This window comes from Suncus etruscus, chromosome 5 (genome assembly GCF_024139225.1).
Source record: "Suncus etruscus isolate mSunEtr1 chromosome 5, mSunEtr1.pri.cur, whole genome shotgun sequence".
NCBI classification, from domain to species: Eukaryota; Metazoa; Chordata; class Mammalia; order Eulipotyphla; family Soricidae; genus Suncus; species Suncus etruscus.
In genome coordinates, this window is record NC_064852.1 from 149388544 (window position 1) to 149407075 (window position 18532).

Sequence of the window (18532 nt, forward strand, 5' to 3'; positions counted from 1 at the left end):
TTTTAGCCCTATGATCTGTGTTCCATGCAGTGGCACAAGCGGAAAGGCATTTGCCTTGCATGCGCCAACCTAGCACGGACCAAGGTTTGATCTCCCGGCATCCCATCTGGTCCCCCAGCCAGGAGTGATTTCTAAACGCATAACCAGGAGTAACCCCTGAGCATCACTGGGTGTGGTTCCCCCCCCCACCAAAGAAAGGCAAAAAAAAAAAAAAAAAAAGGCTGCAATAGAGTCGATGCCTGGTTTCTCTTTATTCACTTGAAAAAAAAAATCAGATTTCCAGTGAGATGTTGTTTTTTCTTGTGAAAGGCCAACTAAGTTTGGGAACCTCAAGATTTTATTCTTGGGGCTGGAGAGATAGCACAGCAGTAGGGTGCTTTCCTTGCATGCAGCCAAACCCAGGACAGACGGTGATTCAATTCCCGGCACCCCATATGTTCCCCCAAGCCTGCCAAGAGTTTTTCTGAGCACAGAGCCATGAGTAATCCTTGAGTGCCACTGGGTGTGACCCAAAAACTAAAAGAAAAAAATAAAGATTTTGTTGTTGTTTGCTTATTTTCATTTTTGTTTGGGGAGCCACACCCAGTGATGCACAGGGCTAACTCCTGGCTCTGAATTCAGAATTACTCCTGATTGTGCTCAGAAATCATATGGGATGCTGGGGATCAAACCCAGCTCAGCCATGTGTAAGGCAAATGCCCTCCCTGCTGTACTATCATTTTGGCCCATAACTTTCCTGCCTTAATCACAGATGTTTCTATACAAGCCTCACCCCCAGGACTGTCTCTAACCACACATATCATTTTTTTTTAATTTTTAATTTTGAGAACAAAGGTGCAAAGGAAGAGGACAAGGTAAAGTTACAGTGGAAAGACAATCATAAACAGAATTCTCAGAAGTCCCCTTGCTGATACCTTAATTTTGAACTTTGAACCAAAGAACATTAAGAAAAATATAACAGTTTGTCCTTCAAGCCCCCAGATTGTAGTACATTATAATATTTCTTAGCAGTACACAAAGCAATCTAAAGCCATAACTGATGTAACTCCTTAGACATTGAAGGCATAGTACTATTTTACATTTCCATGCACATGCATATTAGTTTAAGTTAACCTCAAAAGTTTAAGTGGTTTTTTTTTTAAGGATTAGAGTCAAAGAAGCACCGTTAAAATGGTGCTAGAGTGGCAATTATTGTTTGCATAGGCCCACCAAAATATGAGGGACATGGAAAGGAAATACATTTCTATATATTAATATCTCAGGAAGCTTCTCTGGGGCCAGCCTCTCTCTTTGTAAACTGACTTGTGCTTTTTCTCCATAACCCACGCGTTTTCAGCCTTATGCCTGAACCTCCTGCTTTGATCAGAAATCCAAGAGCAGGTGGAAAAGTAGTACTAACAATAGCGATGACACATTTCAGAATGCCATGTGCTGCACTAGGAACCTCATTCACAAACTGTATTCACCTATACACAAATGAGCAAGGTGGCTGGGATTAGGGATGTACATGGAAAAAGGGAAATAAGGGGCCTGCCCTTAATTGTGAGGTTTGTCTATAACATCACCTGGAAGCAATCCTCTACCACGGAAGACCCTACCACTGCTCAGACATCGTCCTGCTCAAAAGAGACTTCCCTTAACACTGAGAAGACTTAACAACAACCTGCTTACAGGAAAGGGCTTCCTGCATTGCCCTTTCATGGTGAGGTGAAACGAGAAGACACTCCACATCATGACTTCAATGTAGGACATGCAGATTCCAGAATCTTTAATACAGAAACATGATACCAACAACAGAGACTGTGTGAAAAGTGTGTTGGCACTATGGAGAATATCTTGGATCAGACGATAACTTGCCTGAAGCCTAGAGCTGGTCTTATGCCAGGAAACTTCAGGGGTAGGATCTCTTTGTATTTAGGCCAAGGTTATTCCTTTCCATGCCTCTCATATTTTGGTGGGCCTATGCAAACAACAATTGCCACTCTAACAACGTTTTTACTGTGCTCCTTTGACTCTAATCCTTAAAACGCACCCACTTAAAATCTGAGGTTAACTTAAGCTAATATTCATGTACATGGAAATGTAAAAAATACTATGCCTCTAATGTTAAAGGAGTTATGTAAGTTTGATGGCTTTAGATTGCCTTGTGTGCTGTTAAGAAATATTATAATGTGCTACAATCTGGGGACTCGAGGGACAAAATAATCGCACATGGATTCTGTTTTATTTTATCTTAACGTTCTTTGGCTGAAAGTTCAAAGTTAAGATATCAGCAAGGGGATTTCTTCTGAGAATTATGTTATGGGTGATTGTCCTTCCACTGTAACTTTACCATGTCCTCTTTCTTTGCATCTTTTGTTCTCATAATTCAAAATTAAAAAATTAAAAAAAAAAGAAATAAGGGGCCTGCCTAAGGAAAGTGAAGGGGGAGGGGAAGGACTTAGGAGAGTGGTTCTTTTATATGCAGGATGCATGGATGAACAAATATAGCCAATTTCAGCCTGACCTTACCCCCTTGGGAATCTCTCACACTGATTCTGGGTTTCTCTTTTGACAGCCACAACACACCTGTGACTTCCAAGGTGACCTCACTTGTCACCCAAAACCCCTCACTACCTGCAGGAAACTTGGCCCTATTTTATTTGGTTTAAAAAAAAAAAAAAAACCAGCAGCAAGGTTTATTCATGCTGTTTCATGATTTATTCATGTTCTCCCTGTGTGAACAGGTGGAGGCAGAGATTTTTACCTAGAGTCTCCTCTTTGTTGTCCTCTCACTCTGCCTCCCCACCCCACTCTTCTGCCACCCACCCCCCTCTCCCTCGCCCCATCTCCCTGGAAACATTGCCTTAAAAAAGCATTTGCATTTCAATTCTCATCCTGGGATCTAGTCCCAGTGAGCCTGCCAGGAGACAGTGAGAATGTAAAGAAGTGATGCAAAACTGTGATCCATCTGCAGGAATTGCAGGCAGTGAATTCACTTAGATAGTAGAAGCTGGCAAGGTCCCCCCCAAGAAATGAACATGCCAGAGCAGAAGGAAGAAAACTGCAGGGGGACAGGGAGATAGGAGAAGCAATTGCCCTAAGACTAATGGGAATGGACAGGAGGGGTGGGGATGGGGACATGGGGATGGGGTGGCCCCTCCACTTTGGGTCCTGTAAAAGCTTCAGTTCTATGTGAGGGGAAGACACTCAGCAGGAGTGAGATGATTCTGTTTGACATCTGGACTTTCCTCTAAGGGAAAATGTGCACTGGTGAAGGGTGTTGGACGTTGTATGACTGGTATTCAATCATGAATAACTTTGTAAGTGTAAAGAAAATAAACACGTGTACCAATGTGCTTAAATAATGTTATTAATTGGGTCTGGAGTGATAGCACAGCAGTAGGTCATTTGCCTTGCATGCTGCCAATCCAGGACAAACCCGGGTTTGATCCGTGGTATCCTTTATGGTCCCACGAGCCTGCCAAGAGTAATCCTTGTGCACTGCTGGGTGTGGCCCCCCAAACCAAAACTAAATAAATAAAAACAAGTGCATTATGAACAACCTAGCAACCATGGTGTTTTCACTAATTAAAAAAAAGTTTCCGGGCCCGGAGAGATAGCACAGCGGCATTTGCCTTGCAAGCAGCCAATCCAGGACCAAAGGTGGTTGGTTCGGATCCCGGTGTCCCATATGGTCCCCCGTGCCTGCCAGGAGCTATTTCTGAGCACACAGCCAGGAGTAACCCCTGAGCACCGCCGGGTGTGACCCAAAAACAAAAAAAAAAAAAAAACAAAAAAAAAAAGTTTCCGAGGATAAGAGAGATAGCCCAATGGGTGGGAGTGTTGGCTTGGCTGGCAAGATGCCTGAGTACAATTGCTAAACCACATAGTCCCCAGAGTAACACCTAAGCACTGAGCTGGGAGTAACCCTGAGCATTGTAGGGTGTGCTTCCTGTGAGGACTGGACTGGGTAGTGAAGATGGTGACCTCTGAGTGTTGTGAAGGGGATGGTCTCAGCGGGGAAGAAGTCACTTCTCTTGATGCTGCTTTACCTCCTAAGCGGAAGTCGAGAAATTTCTCAAGAAAGAAATGTAAGTGGGCCAGCTTAGGTCACATTCTCAACCACGGGCCAATCACTGCCACTGTCCAATTTCTGGTCCTGGTTTTTTTAACTTGGACTTTTTTATTGTTTGTTTTTGTTTTTATTTTGGGGGTCATACCTGGTGATTCTTAGGGGTTACTTTTTTGTTTGTTTGTTTGTTTTTGGGCCACACCCGGCGATGCTCAGGGGTTACTCCTGGCTGTCTGCTCAGAAATAGCTCCTGGCAGGCACGGGGGACCATATGGGACACCGGGATTCGAACCAATCACCTTTGGTCCTGGTTCGGCTGCTTGCAAGGCAAACGCCGCTGTGCTATCTCTCCGGGCCCAGGGGTTACTTCTGGCTCTGCACTCAGGAATTACTCCTCAGTGATGCTCAGGGGACCATTTGGGCTGAAGATTAAACCCGAGCCACATGTGCAAGGCAAGTACCCTACCTGTTGTGCTGCCACTCTTAGCCCTTAACTTGGAATCTTGACAGCTCTTTTTCCAAAAGGAGTGGCTGTTATAGAGAATCCAAACAGTAAATGTCCTTGAAAAATTGGACAATGGCAAGAAAAGGGCAAGCATCAGAAGGAAGAGAAGCAAAAGCAGTCATATTCAAAGAGTTTGATAACAAGGCTAAAATTCTCATACAATTTGGAAATACTATAAATCCTTGGACAGCCTGAGTTTTAGCTGCCCAGACCTACTTAAACCCATATTCTTGTTCACAGATTCTACAAATGGTGGTGTGGGTTGTGGAACCTGTTTGGCAAAGGAGGAGCCAGCATGAGGGGCATGAGCATTTATGGAACTTGGGTATGGGCATATCCTAAAACCAACCCCCCAGAAAAACTTAATGGATCATAGTTAAGTTTTGGGGGAGTCAAAATTTGATTCCAGGACTTTTTTTTGACTGACTCCCACATTATTCACAGGTCAACTAAATAATGAAAATAGGATTAGGAATAATAAGAGGAGATTTATCTAATAAACTAGAGGGTCTTCAAAGCAATTTAAGGGATCAATTTAAGGGAAAGCCAGCTCTGAACGTTTTAAATAGTCTTTTATTAATGCAGGTGCATTCTGGGAGAGTTGACTAATGCAAGGTCATGTTCTTTATTTGGGTCCCTACTAATTCATTTACACAACAGGTTTTATTAGAAATTATTGCTTGCAGCACTTACATATTTATAACATATATTTTAGTGGGCTAATGTGCATAAGTGAACTTCTGCATAAATGCAATCAATAATCACTGAACTTATGTTTAATCTTTCTTGAATTCAGTAACTCATCATTACGTAGATATTGATTGAGTGGATACTATAGACCAGATATTCTATTGGACTCATGTAGTTTTTGTTCTCAGAGTGCCAGGATTATTATAGGGGAGATACAAATAAATTGTACTTGGAAGACAGAGGAAGGAAGGGAATGAAAGAGAGAGAGAGAGAGAGAGAGAGAGAGAGAGAGAGAGAGAGAGAGACCGAGAGAGAGAGCCTGCTTTACTCAGTTTGTAGATTCATATGTTATTCTCATCCAAACACACCAAAATAACATTTGAAAAATATTCCAGATAACTAAATATTAGAGAACTTTTTATTCTAGAGTGAAATAACTGATTTGAAATTCCCTTACATAGCTGAAGCGTTCTGCAAATAGAATGTTCAAAGAAGAGAAAAAAAATCATTGTGTGCAGCAGGGAGGTAGCTTCCTTCCAGTTTGCTTCTCTGTATAGATTGTTCCCTCTATGCTCAGCAGGCTCTTAGTGGTACAGGGGATCAACACTGGGTTAGCTGCATACAAACCAAGTACTTTATCCTCTGTACTATCTTTCATGCCCTACAAACTACTGTTTGCAATGATTAGTCCCTGGTGACTAAGTTTTTTTCTTTTTCTCTTTTTACCCTTCTAACATTCTAAAGCCTTTGAAGACAGTCCTTGATATTGAAGCCCTATTACTCAAAATATTGGGTGTTGTTTTTTGTTTGTGTTTTGGGGGACACACCCAGCTGTGCTTAATAGCCACCCCTATAGGTAGTTGGGGGACCATATGTGGTGCCAGGATTTGAATCTATATCATAGTTGCAGCCATATGCGAGACAAGTGGTTTTATTTTATTTTATTTTATTTTATTAAAACAATTGTGATCTACAGAGTCCTTCATACAATGAGTCAGGGACCTTCCCACCACCAGTGTCAACTTCCCTCTGGTAGAGGACCCAGTGTGCATCCTTTCCCACCACCCTTTGACCCCTGGCCTGACAGTATAACAGGCCCCTTTGAGTTTAGATTGTTAAAGTTTAGGAGGCAAGTGTTTCAAATTAACTTTTGTTCTATCTTTCTAGCTTGATCTCTGTTTCTGAGGGGCTCCAGGGAAATACCTTCTTTGAATCAATTTTTCACTGGACAGTCAACCATCTCTGGGAGTCTGCCTTAGATTTTACCTTTCCCCTGCTGGACTAATCATGGAGCCTGATTTGCCCTGGGGATCTGGCAGTGGCTCACATTTGAATTTGATGCCCAGGCCCCAGCTCCAATAGGAATAACTGGGCTTGGGAGCCTTGCTTAGAGTGACTCAAGAGATATAGCTCAGGCCAACATTTTGTTTGTTTGTTTTTGTTTTCTGGGCCATACCTGGAGGTGCTCAGAGGTTACTCCTGGCTCTGCACTCAGGAATTATTCCAAGTGGTGCTCAGTAAACCACATGGGATGCTGGATATTGTACCCAGGTCATTCATGTACAAGGAAAAGCACACTCCCCACTGTACTGTTGCTCTGGCTCCTCAACCCAACTTTTTTTTGTTTTGTTTTTGGGCCACACCCGGCAATGCTCAGGGGTTACTCCTGGCTGTCTGCTCAGAAATAGCTCCTGGCAGGCACGGGGGACCATATGGGACACCGGGATTCGAACCAACCACCTTTGGTCCTGGATCGGCTGCTTGCAAGGCAAACGCCGCTGCGCTATCTCTCCGGGCCCCTCAACCCAACTTTTATACAGAAGAGGGACTCTCCTGAGGCAGAGAGATACTACAGCAAAAAGAATTGCCTGCCTTACATGCAGCCAACCCTGGGTTTGATCCCAAGGTACCACATAAGATCTGCTAAGGACCACCAGGAATAAACCTTGAGCACAGCTAGGTGTGGCCAAGCAACAGACAAACAGGAGGAACTTCTCCAAGAAGGGTCTTTGTGACCATCACACAGGACATCTATGAGCATCTATGGTGACACTGGTCACCAGCAGTTCCTGCACACTCCACCCTGTGTCCTGTAGTCACTTAAACAAGTTCTCAGATGCTTTGAATTTTGAGGCATGACCTCAGGATTCAAAGTCCCAGGGAGGAAGAACTGATTAGCCTTGTTTTAAGTGCCAGCAGGAGGGCCAGGGAGATAATACAGAGACAAATAGAACACATATATTACATGTTTCTACAGCCACAGAAGGAGTGACTCCAAAACCAAGCTAACAAAAAAGTGCTAATGAAGCCATGAGATAAGACCCCCCTTACGTATTTCCTTGGCCTAGAATGCAAACATCATTGCTGGAGCCTTGGTTGCCTACTTAGTCTTGGAGGCTAAGTCATATGGGGGAGGTGGGTTGTTTTTGTTTTTTGAAAAATAAGATTTTTTGTTTTGTTTTGTTTTTGGTTTTTGGGCCACACCCGGCGGTGCTCAGGGGTTACTCCTGGTTGTCTGCTCAGAAATAGCTCCTGGCAGGCACGGGGGACCCTATGGGACACGGGGATTCGAACCAACCGCCTTTGGTCCTGGATTGGCTGCTTGCAAGGCAAATGCCGCTGTGCTATCTCTCCGGGCCCAAGATTTATTTTTCAAAAGATAAGTTATTGAGTTAATATGCTTAATTTTAAACTTATGTTTGTTTTTATTTTATTATTTAATTGTTAAATAACCTAAGGTTATAGAATTATTGTATTTATTTAAAAAATATTTCATTCAATAGTATAAGGCGTTGCTGGTTGTGATGGCACAACGGTAAGGCAAACACCTTCCACGTAGCCAACATAGGATGATCCCTGGTTAGAATCCCGGCATCTCATATGGTCTCTTGAGCCTGCCAAGAGTGACTTCTGAGCATAGAGCCAGGAGTAACCCCTGAGTACTGCCGGGTATGACCTAAAAAAAACAAACAAAAAAATAGTATAAGGAGTGGGTTGGAGAGATATTTAAGGCAACTGCCTTGAATGCCCAGGTTCAATCACTGGCATCCACATATGGTCCCCTGAGCATCTGCCAGGAATGATTCCTAATCATGAAACCAGAAGGAAGTCCTGAGCACGAACAGAATGGCTCCCCAATGCAAAATATAACAAAATAGAAGAGCCGGAGTGGTAGCACAGTGGTAGGTCAATTGCCTTGCATGCAGCTGACCCAGGACAGACCTGGTTTCGATCCCTGTATCCCATATGGTTCCCCGAGACTGCCAGGAACAATTTCTGAGCACAGAGCCAGGAGTAACCTCTGAGTGTCCCTACCCCAAAACAAAAAAAATATATATAGATAGATAAATAAATTTTAAATATATAATATACATAATTTAGATATCATTTATTTGTCCAACTATTAACTATGTAAAGCATTCCTTGATATTTCAGATTAAAGTGATTACAAATCAAAGTAGTTAAAATAAAAAATAAAAATAATTCTCAATAAAAAAAACATACAATACTGGGGGCCAGAGAGATAGCACAGCAGTAGGGTATTTGCCTTACACATGGACTACCCGGAAGGACCCCGGTTCAACTACTAGCATCCCATATGGTCCCCCAGCCTGCCTGGAGTGATTTCTGAGTGCAGAGCCAGGAATAACCATCTGAGCACTGCTCGTTGTGGCCCAAAACCAAAAAAAAAAAAAAAAAAAAAAGGAAAAAAAAAAAACCCCACCATACAATATTGGGTCTGGAGCAATAGCACAAGAGGTAGGATGTTTGCCTTGGACACAGCTGACCTGGAACCAACCCAGGTTTGATCCCCAGCATCCCATATGGTTCCCCGGCTTGCCAGGAACAATTTCTGAGCAAAGAGCCAAGAATAACCTCTGAGTGCCGCTGGGTGTGGCCCCAAAACAAAACAAAACAAAAAGCAATAAACAAACCCACAACATTATTTTTTCTATTTATTGAAAAATTCCAATACACTTTCTATTCAAATTAGAAAGTAAATTTGTGTTCTGGGGCAATGCACTTTTCTGAAATCCAACAATTATGTCGCATATTAATTTTAGAGGTTTGGGAGGCATATCTGCTGTGCTCAGGGCTCCCTCTGGGATCTCTACTCAGGAATTATGCATGGTGGTGCTTGGGGAACCAAATGCAGGGTCAGGAATAGAAGCAGGCTCAGCCAAGTGCAAGGTAAGCACGTTTATCCCTGTACTATCTCTCTGACCCCTCTTTATATATATATATATATTTTTTTTATTTAAACACCTTGATTACATACATGACTGTGTTTGGGTTTCAGTCATGTAAAGAACACCACCCATCACCAGTGCAACATTCCCATCACCAATGTCCCAAGTCTCCCTCCTCCCCACCCGACCCCCGCCTGTACTCTAGACAGGCTTTCCATTTCCCTCATACATTCTCATTATTAGCACAGTTCAAAATGTAATTATTTCTCTAACTAAACTCATCACTCTTTGTGGTGAGCTTCCTGAGGTGAGCTGGAACTTCCAGCTCTTTTCTCTTTTGTGGTCTCTGACCCCCTTTTAAAATTATATTGAGCAAAGTTAAAACATTATATTCCATAATTTTTATTTTTTTATTTTGGAGAGGGAATTCTGAGCCACACCTGGCAGTTCTCTGGTGTCATTCCTGTCATTGTGCTCAGGGGACACTGCCGGTGGTGTTCTGGGGACCATGCTGGCCACAGATAAGGCATGTGGCTTAATCCCTGCCTATCTCTGTCCCTCTTCATTTATTTTCACAGTATTGTGATTATTTGGTAAAAAAAAAAATTATTTGGTAAAACATAAGTATGTTACAAACCATGCAATATGCATGCATTCAAGCATATATATTCCAATATAGTAAAAATATAATATTTTCCAATCCTTCTAAGGTACAAATTATCATGATTAAATAGATATTCCTATATACATCTTATCCTCTGCATTAAAAAAATATGGGGTTTGGGGGGCTGGAGAGATGGCATGGAGGTAAAGGCATTTGCCTTGCATGCAGAAGGTCGGCAGCTCGAATCCCGGCATCCCATATGGTCTCCAAGCCTGCCAGGAGCGATTTCTGAGCGTAGAGCCAGGAGGAGCCCCTGAGAGCTGCTGGGTGTGACCCAAAAACAAAAACAAAAACAAAAAAAATGGGGTTTTCAGTATTGCAGCAGAAGTATATATCTTTTCTTTTCTTTTCTTTTCTTTTTTTTTTTTTTTTTTGATATTGGGCCACAGTTGGTGATGCTCAGGATTACTCCTGATTTTGTGCTCAGGGAACTACTCCTGGCAGGGTTATAGAGACCGTATAGGGTACAAGGGATTGAACCTAGGTCGTCGACTGTGTGCAAGCTTAGCTCCCTGTCCACTATCTCTCCACTTCTGGTTTCTGTTATTTGTATATTAAAAGTGATAAATGTCTTTAACCAGAGTGGATGTCAAGAAAACAAATGCTTCGGATGATGTTTAAACAAGGTGCATTCAGGTGGTTGAAGAGAAACAACAAGGACCGTGGATGGCTCCCTCAGCTCTAGATGGCCTACATCGGCCTTGCTGAAATTCCTCTTGTCAGCGCTCCAACACCAACCACAATATCTTGTGTTGACCTTTGCCTGCCACAAAGCGAGCCCTGCCAGGCACGCTCCACTGTCTTTTCTACTGTGACTCACCCAATCCTCCTAGCAACCCTCTAATGCAGCTGCTGTTATTCCTCCCACTTGGCCAACACAGAGATGGTAGTACAGAGAACCATAGTGACCTGCCCTGGGTCGAATGGCTGAAAGAGGCACAGTCAGCAAACAGAGCTCCAAGGATCAGAGATGCGGGTGCTCAACCCAGTCTGAATCTGTGCTTTAAGCACACTTATGGCAATGCCATGGGGCTTCCACCATTCTCAGCTTGAGTGCTTCTTTAAATTTGGGGGAGAGGGGGCCGGGTAGGTGGCGCTGGAGGTAAGGTGTCTGCCTTGCCAGCGCTAGCCAAGGAAGGACCGCGGTTCGATCCCCCGGCGTCCCATATGGTCCCCCCAAGCCAGGGGCGATTTCTGAGCACATAGCCAGGAGTAACCCCTGAGCGTCAAACGGGTGTGGCCCAAAAACCAAAAAAAAAAAAAAAAAAAAAAAAAAAAAAAAAAAAAAAAAAAATTTGGGGGAGAGGAGGAGATGAATCAAAGAGATAAAGTACAAGGGTCAAGGCTGTTGCCTTGATTCCTGACAACACCAGTTCAAATCCTAGCATCACATGTGCTCCCCAAAGACCACTAGGGATCACTCATGAACACAGAGCCAGGAGTTGCCCCTGAACACTGCTGGGGAGAAAGGAAACAAAGAACTGACTTTGAGTGGTAGCCACACCCACTAGGGCTCAGGGTGCCAAACTCAATGCTTGAGTATCCTTTCCTGCAATTTTCAGGGACGCACGAGGTGCCAAAGATCGGACCCTGACGCCCTACACACAAAACATGCACTTTAGTTCCATGAGCTATCTCCCTGGCCCTACTTCTGTTTTCTTTTCTCTTTTGTAGGAACAATGAGAGCACACTAAGCAGTGCTCAAGCGCCCTGGGACGTGGACAGGTAATATTTCCAGCAGTTCAATGCTCAGGATCAGGACTGCGATTCTTCTTGGGCCAGGGGTCTGGATGCCCCAGAGACCAAACCTCAGGTCCTGTGTGCTCCCACCATGCACTGAGACCCACACTAGCTCCATTGTTCCCACTGATCCCAGGCTTTCTGCTTTAACCCACAAGGTTAAAAGGATCTTCAGGAGTTCTCCCCACATCAAACCAGTTGCAACAGACCCATCCAGAGGTCTAAGACCTCAGTAAAGCATTCAAAGAAATCATGGGACCTGAGCGATATTACAGCTCATCTGCCTTGCACATAGCCAACCTAGATTTGATGTCCTGACAGACCATATGGTCCCCGCAAGCCCGCCAAGAGTAATTTCTGAGTATAGAGTCAGGAGTAAGCCCTGAGTGCTGCTGATGTAGCCCTAAAATAAAACAAAACAATGTATAGAAATTAAGTATCACAAGTTTACTTCTATTGATTTATTTTCAGGTAATTCTATTTGCTAATCCTTTAAGTCTTACTGCACCATGTGATAATGAAAAAACTAGATTTGATATATGCCTGCCAAGAAAGAAAGCTGAGGGGTGGAAGGAGATATTGGTGGACGGAAGAGGACATTGGTGGTGGGATTGGTGTTGGAACACTGTCTGCCTAAAACAAATCTATTAGGAACAACTTTATAAGTCATAATATCTTAATCAGCAGTCTAAAAAAAAGGAAGTTGTTAAGCTAAAATATGAAACTGGAGTGATAGCATGGTGAATAGGAAGGACATTTGCCTTGCATGTGGCCAATCCAGGGTCAATCCCTGGCATTCCCTATGGTCACCAAGGCCTGCCAGAAGCATTTTCTGAACACAAAGATAGGAGTAATACCTGAGTGCCACTGGATATGGCCCAACCTCCCTCAAAAAGCTGTTAACTAAAATAAATTTTTTAAAAGTCCATATGAGCCCATGAGCCAGCGAGAGTAAAGGGCTTAAGGAACTTACTTGTCTTGCATGCAGCAGAGCCTGATCCCCTCAAGCACTACCTGGAGAGACCCCAGAGCCCAGGGCCAGAGTATTGTTGTGTGCTGTCAATGTGGATCCCCAAATAAGAAAGCATCAATGAATCCCCATTTGCCACTGCTTTTGCTAACATTATGGAGAGTTTTGCTGTTTCTACCAAGCAGAAAGGAGCCGTCATCCATCATTCACTCACTCTACCACATTCTGGAGCACGCACAGTTGCAAGGCAAGTGACACCACAGCAGCAGGCAAGGACATGCTCATGTTCTGGATAGGGGGAGGTGAGTGGTATCAAAGTCAGCAAGCACCCCAGCAACCTCTGTCAGGCACAAAGGAGGGCTGCCAAAAAAAATAGGGGTGTGCTGGGTGCCTGAGAAAGACCAAAGGAAGAGCTAAGCTGAGACTTGGATGTGAAAAGCAGTTCCTAGAGCTGGGGAGGGCCTTGCTGGCAGGGGGAAGGCATGAAGGAATGTAGTGTTTGCGAGGTACAGAGACGGGCTCCAGGAAGCCAGAGAGCGCAAGGGCTGAAGTCAGGAAATTTGATGTGCCCGATCACACCAGCCAAGATGGTCAGCTTCAGTGGGGGTGGCGGGTGCTTGAAGCAGAAAAGAACTCATTGCAGGCATTTGGGCAATGTAGAAAACATTCGTCACTTTGCTGGGGGATCAGTCATGAACACTAATGGGGTAAATGCAAAAATAATGGAGGCAGGGATCCAGTTCCTGTTATGGAAACCAAGACTTGGAAAGAACAAGAGAAGCTCTATTCTTTCAAATGTCTCTTTAGTATTTATTTATTGCTTTGGTTTCAGGGCCATGGCAGTGACACAATGGTCAGGGTTACTCCTGGTGGTGGTTGGTGGACGTCCATGTTACCAGGGCAGAGACCAAATTCAGGCTTCTTGCATACAAAGCATGCACTCAGCCTCCCTTTGACCTACGTTTTTCTGACCCTCTACTCAACTTTCTTATTTTGGTGGGATAGGGCTCTGGGAGGCATACCTGGTGGTACTCAAGGCATACTTCTGTCTCTGTGTTCACAGATTATTCCTGACAGCTCTTGGAAGAGCCTATACAAGTACCAGGGACCAAACTCAGATCAGTTGCGTTCAAAGCAAGTACCTTACTTTCATCAACACTCTTAAAGATGGTAGGGCATTTGCCTGGCTGAACCAGGACGAACACCAGTTTAATCCTTGGCATCACATATGGACCCCCCCCCCAAGTCAGAAGTGATTTCTTAGTGCAGAACCAGTGACCCAAAACAACAACAACAATAACAACAACAACATAAATTACTCTTAAAGGAACCTCTGCAGAAAGCTTACTGGCCCTTCAATGACCAAGATATAGACACTCAGCTGCAATGGGCACCGAGGGGCAAGGCTGGGAAATGTCTTTACACTGGGTGCATGCCCACTGTAGGTAAAATGAGCATTTGTTACTAAAAAAGAACAATCTAACATATCCCGTTTCCATTTTTTAACCTGCTAAAGGATAAAAAGCATCTAACTCAGAGACATATATCTGGGTAACTCTGTCTGAAGGTCACATGAAATAAAGCCTAAAAATCGCTAACATGGTTCCCAACATACACAATAAGATCAGCTGGCATCAGAAGAAGAAAAACCACAGATAGTTCCCTGTAAACTTTTACAAATCAGCTCCAAGGGCTGGAGAGAGAGCATAGTGCATGGGGGACTTGCATGAAGCCAACCGAGGTTCCATCTCTGGAACTCTGTATGGTCCCCCCAAAGCCCTGCCAGGAGAGATTTCTGAAAACAGAGCTGGGGTAAGCTCTGAGGATTGCCAGAGGTGGCTCAAAAGCCAAAAACTACTAAATAAATTCCAAAACTAAATAAACAGCTCAATGGACTGAGTTGGGGTTTGAGCCCCAACACCACATAGTCCCAAGGACCTTTGGAGACAATAGGCCCCAGCCTCCCCAAAAAACAAATAGAAAATAAAGCTACAGAAAACCAAAAAGAACATAAAAAGGAGGAAGAGCTGAGTGAGTACTCCTAGCTTTGAAGGATGCACTACCCATAGGTTCTTCCACCTTCCTCTTGCCTCGGCCTTTTTGTCTCAGTGATTTCTGCTGACAAAGCTCCAACTTTATCTGTCACTTCCACACCCAACCAGGCCATTCACAAAGAGCCACTGTGTCCCCTGGGTGGCTCCGTCCAGACAGTGTTCTGAGTCTTTCTGGTCACACCTACCGTCTAACCTTTGTCCCTCAATTGTCCCCAGCCTTCTATATCAATGGTTTCTCCACTTGGCTGATCCCAATACACACACACACACACACACACACACACAAATGGAAAGTTCAACAAAAATACAAATTCCTGACCCGTCCCTTCCCAGGAGCCCATCAGAGAAGTCTCTTTGCGTCTCTGTTTACGTCAGAGTTTCTGGGTTGCTTTGTTTGTTTTTCTTCCTCCTGATGAAATGACTCAGCAACTTGAGTGCCCATTTAATAGAGATCAGTGTATCCTGAAACACAGTCCTAGACTGAGTAGAATCCTTAAGGAACTCTTAATCCCCATTTGACAGATCAAGAAACTGATGCTCAAAGAGGGCAAGCGGGTTTAGGTGATGTTATAGTGCTAATCAGTGGGGTAACTAGGAGTCTGGCTTCTGAGAGCTTTAATGCTTCGTCTCTCTCTCTCTCTATTCCCCTACCAGGGTACCCTGGCCAGGTAGGTCATATCAATACTAAATAAGGAAGAAAGACTGAGGGGTTGGAGCTACAGTACAGGGGAACAGCACGTGCCTTGCAGCAATTGACCCAGGTTCAACTTCTAGCATCTAATATAGTCCCCGAAGTTAACTCCTGAAATGATCCCAGAGCCCTGAGGAAAGTGTGACCCCTCCAAAAACTAAATGAGGAAGGAAGGAAGGAAGGAAGGAAGGAAGGAAGGAAGGAAGGAAGGAAGGAAGGAAGGAAGGAAGGAAGGAAGGAAGGAAGGAAGGGAAAGAGAGGGAGGGAGGGAGGAAAGAAGGGAGGGAGGGAGGGAGGGAAGGAGGGAGCAAGGTGTTAAATTATAGAGTTGCTGAATTGTAGGTTGAATGTTCCACAGTCCCCAGAGGGGAAAGGATAACCCTATTCGGGTAGGATAGGAGAAGCTCGTCCAGTAGCAATTCCCACAATAAATAATCCATAAGATATGAAAGTTTTAACAGGTAAGAAACTCACAATGCAAGTTGTTCACTCATGTGGAACCACAAGCCTAGGTGGCAGCTCACACTCAGGCCTCCTCACTAGCATTTATTAAAATGGGGGCATCGGTGATGGGAAGGTTGTACTGGTGAAGGGGGATGTCCTTTTTATGACTAAAACCCAACTACGATCGTGTTTGAAATCAGTGTTTAAATAACAATATTATTACTTGAAAAAATTCCCACCCTCGGGGGCACAGAAAAGCCAGATGAAAAGGCAATGGAGAAACAAAACCAATGGAAATAAATTTAGATACATATGAGGACAAATTGAGATATATATGAGAACTAATTCAAAGGCCTCTAAAGGAAGAAAGGAAGGGAGGAAGGGAATGAGATAAGGAGGAAGGGAGGAAAAAATGAGGAAGCGGGCCCAGAGAGATAGCAAAGCGGCGTTTGCCTTGCAAGCAGCCGATCTAGGACCAAAGGTGGTTGGTTCAAATCCCAGTGTCCCATATGGTCCCCTGTGCCTGCCAGGAGCTATTTCTGAGCAGACAGCCAGGAGTAACCCCTGAGCACCACTGGGTGTGGACCAAAAATCAAAAAAAAAAATAAAGAAAGAAAGAAAGAAAAAATGAGGAAGGGAGGCAGGGAGGGAAGGAGGAAAGACTAGACTTTTATTGAGTCTCATCCTTTGCAGACATTTTTACCATCATCACTTCTTTCCCAAGTATGCTGTGGTTCAGATGTCTCTTATCAAAAGATATCAAAGCAGACACCAAAAAGGGTGTTGAAATGTGTGTGTGTGTGTGTGTGTGTGTGTTCACTGGGATGTCCTTTCTGTAAAGAAATGAACTCACATTCACATCTACCCACTGAAGCTCAGCACATACTTCTGAAAGTCTAGGAAAACTCAGCAAAATATTGCCCTCAATGGGCAACATCATTCTCTTTTAATATATCTGAAGTGAGCGTAGAATTCTATCTAGTTAACAAAAAAAAAATGTTCTTAATGAGACCAGAAAGATGAGTTGACGTGCTGAGCGCTGGTTTGCATGCACTCAATCTCCAAGGCTGGATAATCTCCCAGAAACACAGAATGACCACCTCAGAGCACAGAGTTGGGTACATCCTCTGAGTGCACCGTGGTGCCAAAAACCTGAAGGATAGAGGAGAGAAAGAAGAAAGAAAAAACTTAAGTAAAAGGATAAGTTGCTTTATTTTTGTAACTGATACATAAAGGTGATCTTTGAGCATGTCTGCTATGTTTTCTTGGAGTTTTCCAAGCCTTGCATTATTGAACCCTGAGATCAGTCCTTGAGGACACCTGAAGCCAGCTATTGGGGCAGGTGCATCTGCCCAGTGGCCACGATGGTACTTTTTTTTGTTTTGTTTTGTTTTGTTTGTTTTTGGGTCACACCCGGTGGCACTCAGGGATTATTACTTCTGGCTCTATGCTCAGAAATCTCTCCTGGCAGGCTCAGGAGACCATATGGGATGCCGGGATTTGAACCACCAACCTTCTGCATGAAAGGCAAACGCCTTACCTCCATGCTATCTCTCCGGCCCCACAATGGTACTTTTAGCACATCAGCTGTGGACTTTAGTCCTGTGAGGGTGATGGCAGCTGAGTGCAAAGGCTCTTAAGTTGCTCCAATTGCTCTTGGGTGTGGAAATCCAGGAGGAATCTTACTCAGACTAGGGCTGAACCTGGCCAGAGCAGCTCCACACCTGGCAAGCCATAAGATTTGCCAGAAACCAGCATTAGACTTAAGTTTGGGGCTGTACAGTACAAGGGTTAATGTTTTGCATGCCCCTGAGCCTGTCCAGTGTGGCCCAACCCCATTAAAATAAAAAAAAAGTGTAGAACTTTTTTGTTTGTTTGTTTTTTGTTTGTTTGGGGGCCACATCCAGAGTTACTCAGTTACTCAAAGTTACTCTTGGGTCTGTACTCAGGGATCAGTTTTGGTGAGCTCAGAGGTCCATATGGGATGCCAGTACTCAAACCTAGATCAGGCATACAAGGCATGTGCCCTATTTGCTGTATTATTTCCACAGCCCTGAAGCATTGAACCTTTACCAAATTATTTCTTTCCTGGCCTCAGTTTCCTCCTCTGCAAAATACAACCATGGTTCCTATCTACCATGTGGGTAGAGCTGAGCCCACATGCATGGACCCTGGCCAGGGAGCAGCTGGCCGACAAACAGGAGCTGCTAACTGACTGTATCCATGGCACCATTGGTTTCCCAGCAGAACAGAACTGGCACTAAGCCTCCTGCTGCTCAGGAACTGTATTGAAAGGTCACCAGTGACATTACCTGTGTGTCTTTAAACATTATTATTGGCTCTTTCTCCTTCTAGAAGCTCCATTTCCTCCCCTGCCAATACTTTGGTGAAATCATTGGGTCCTGACCAACACATCTGGTGACACCACTGGGCCCTGGTTAGGAATACATTGCTGGGCGCTGGTTTCCTACCTTCCAGGTCCTGCCCAAGCACACAGCCCCAGTGTGGTCAGCACAGATGTTCCCTCCCC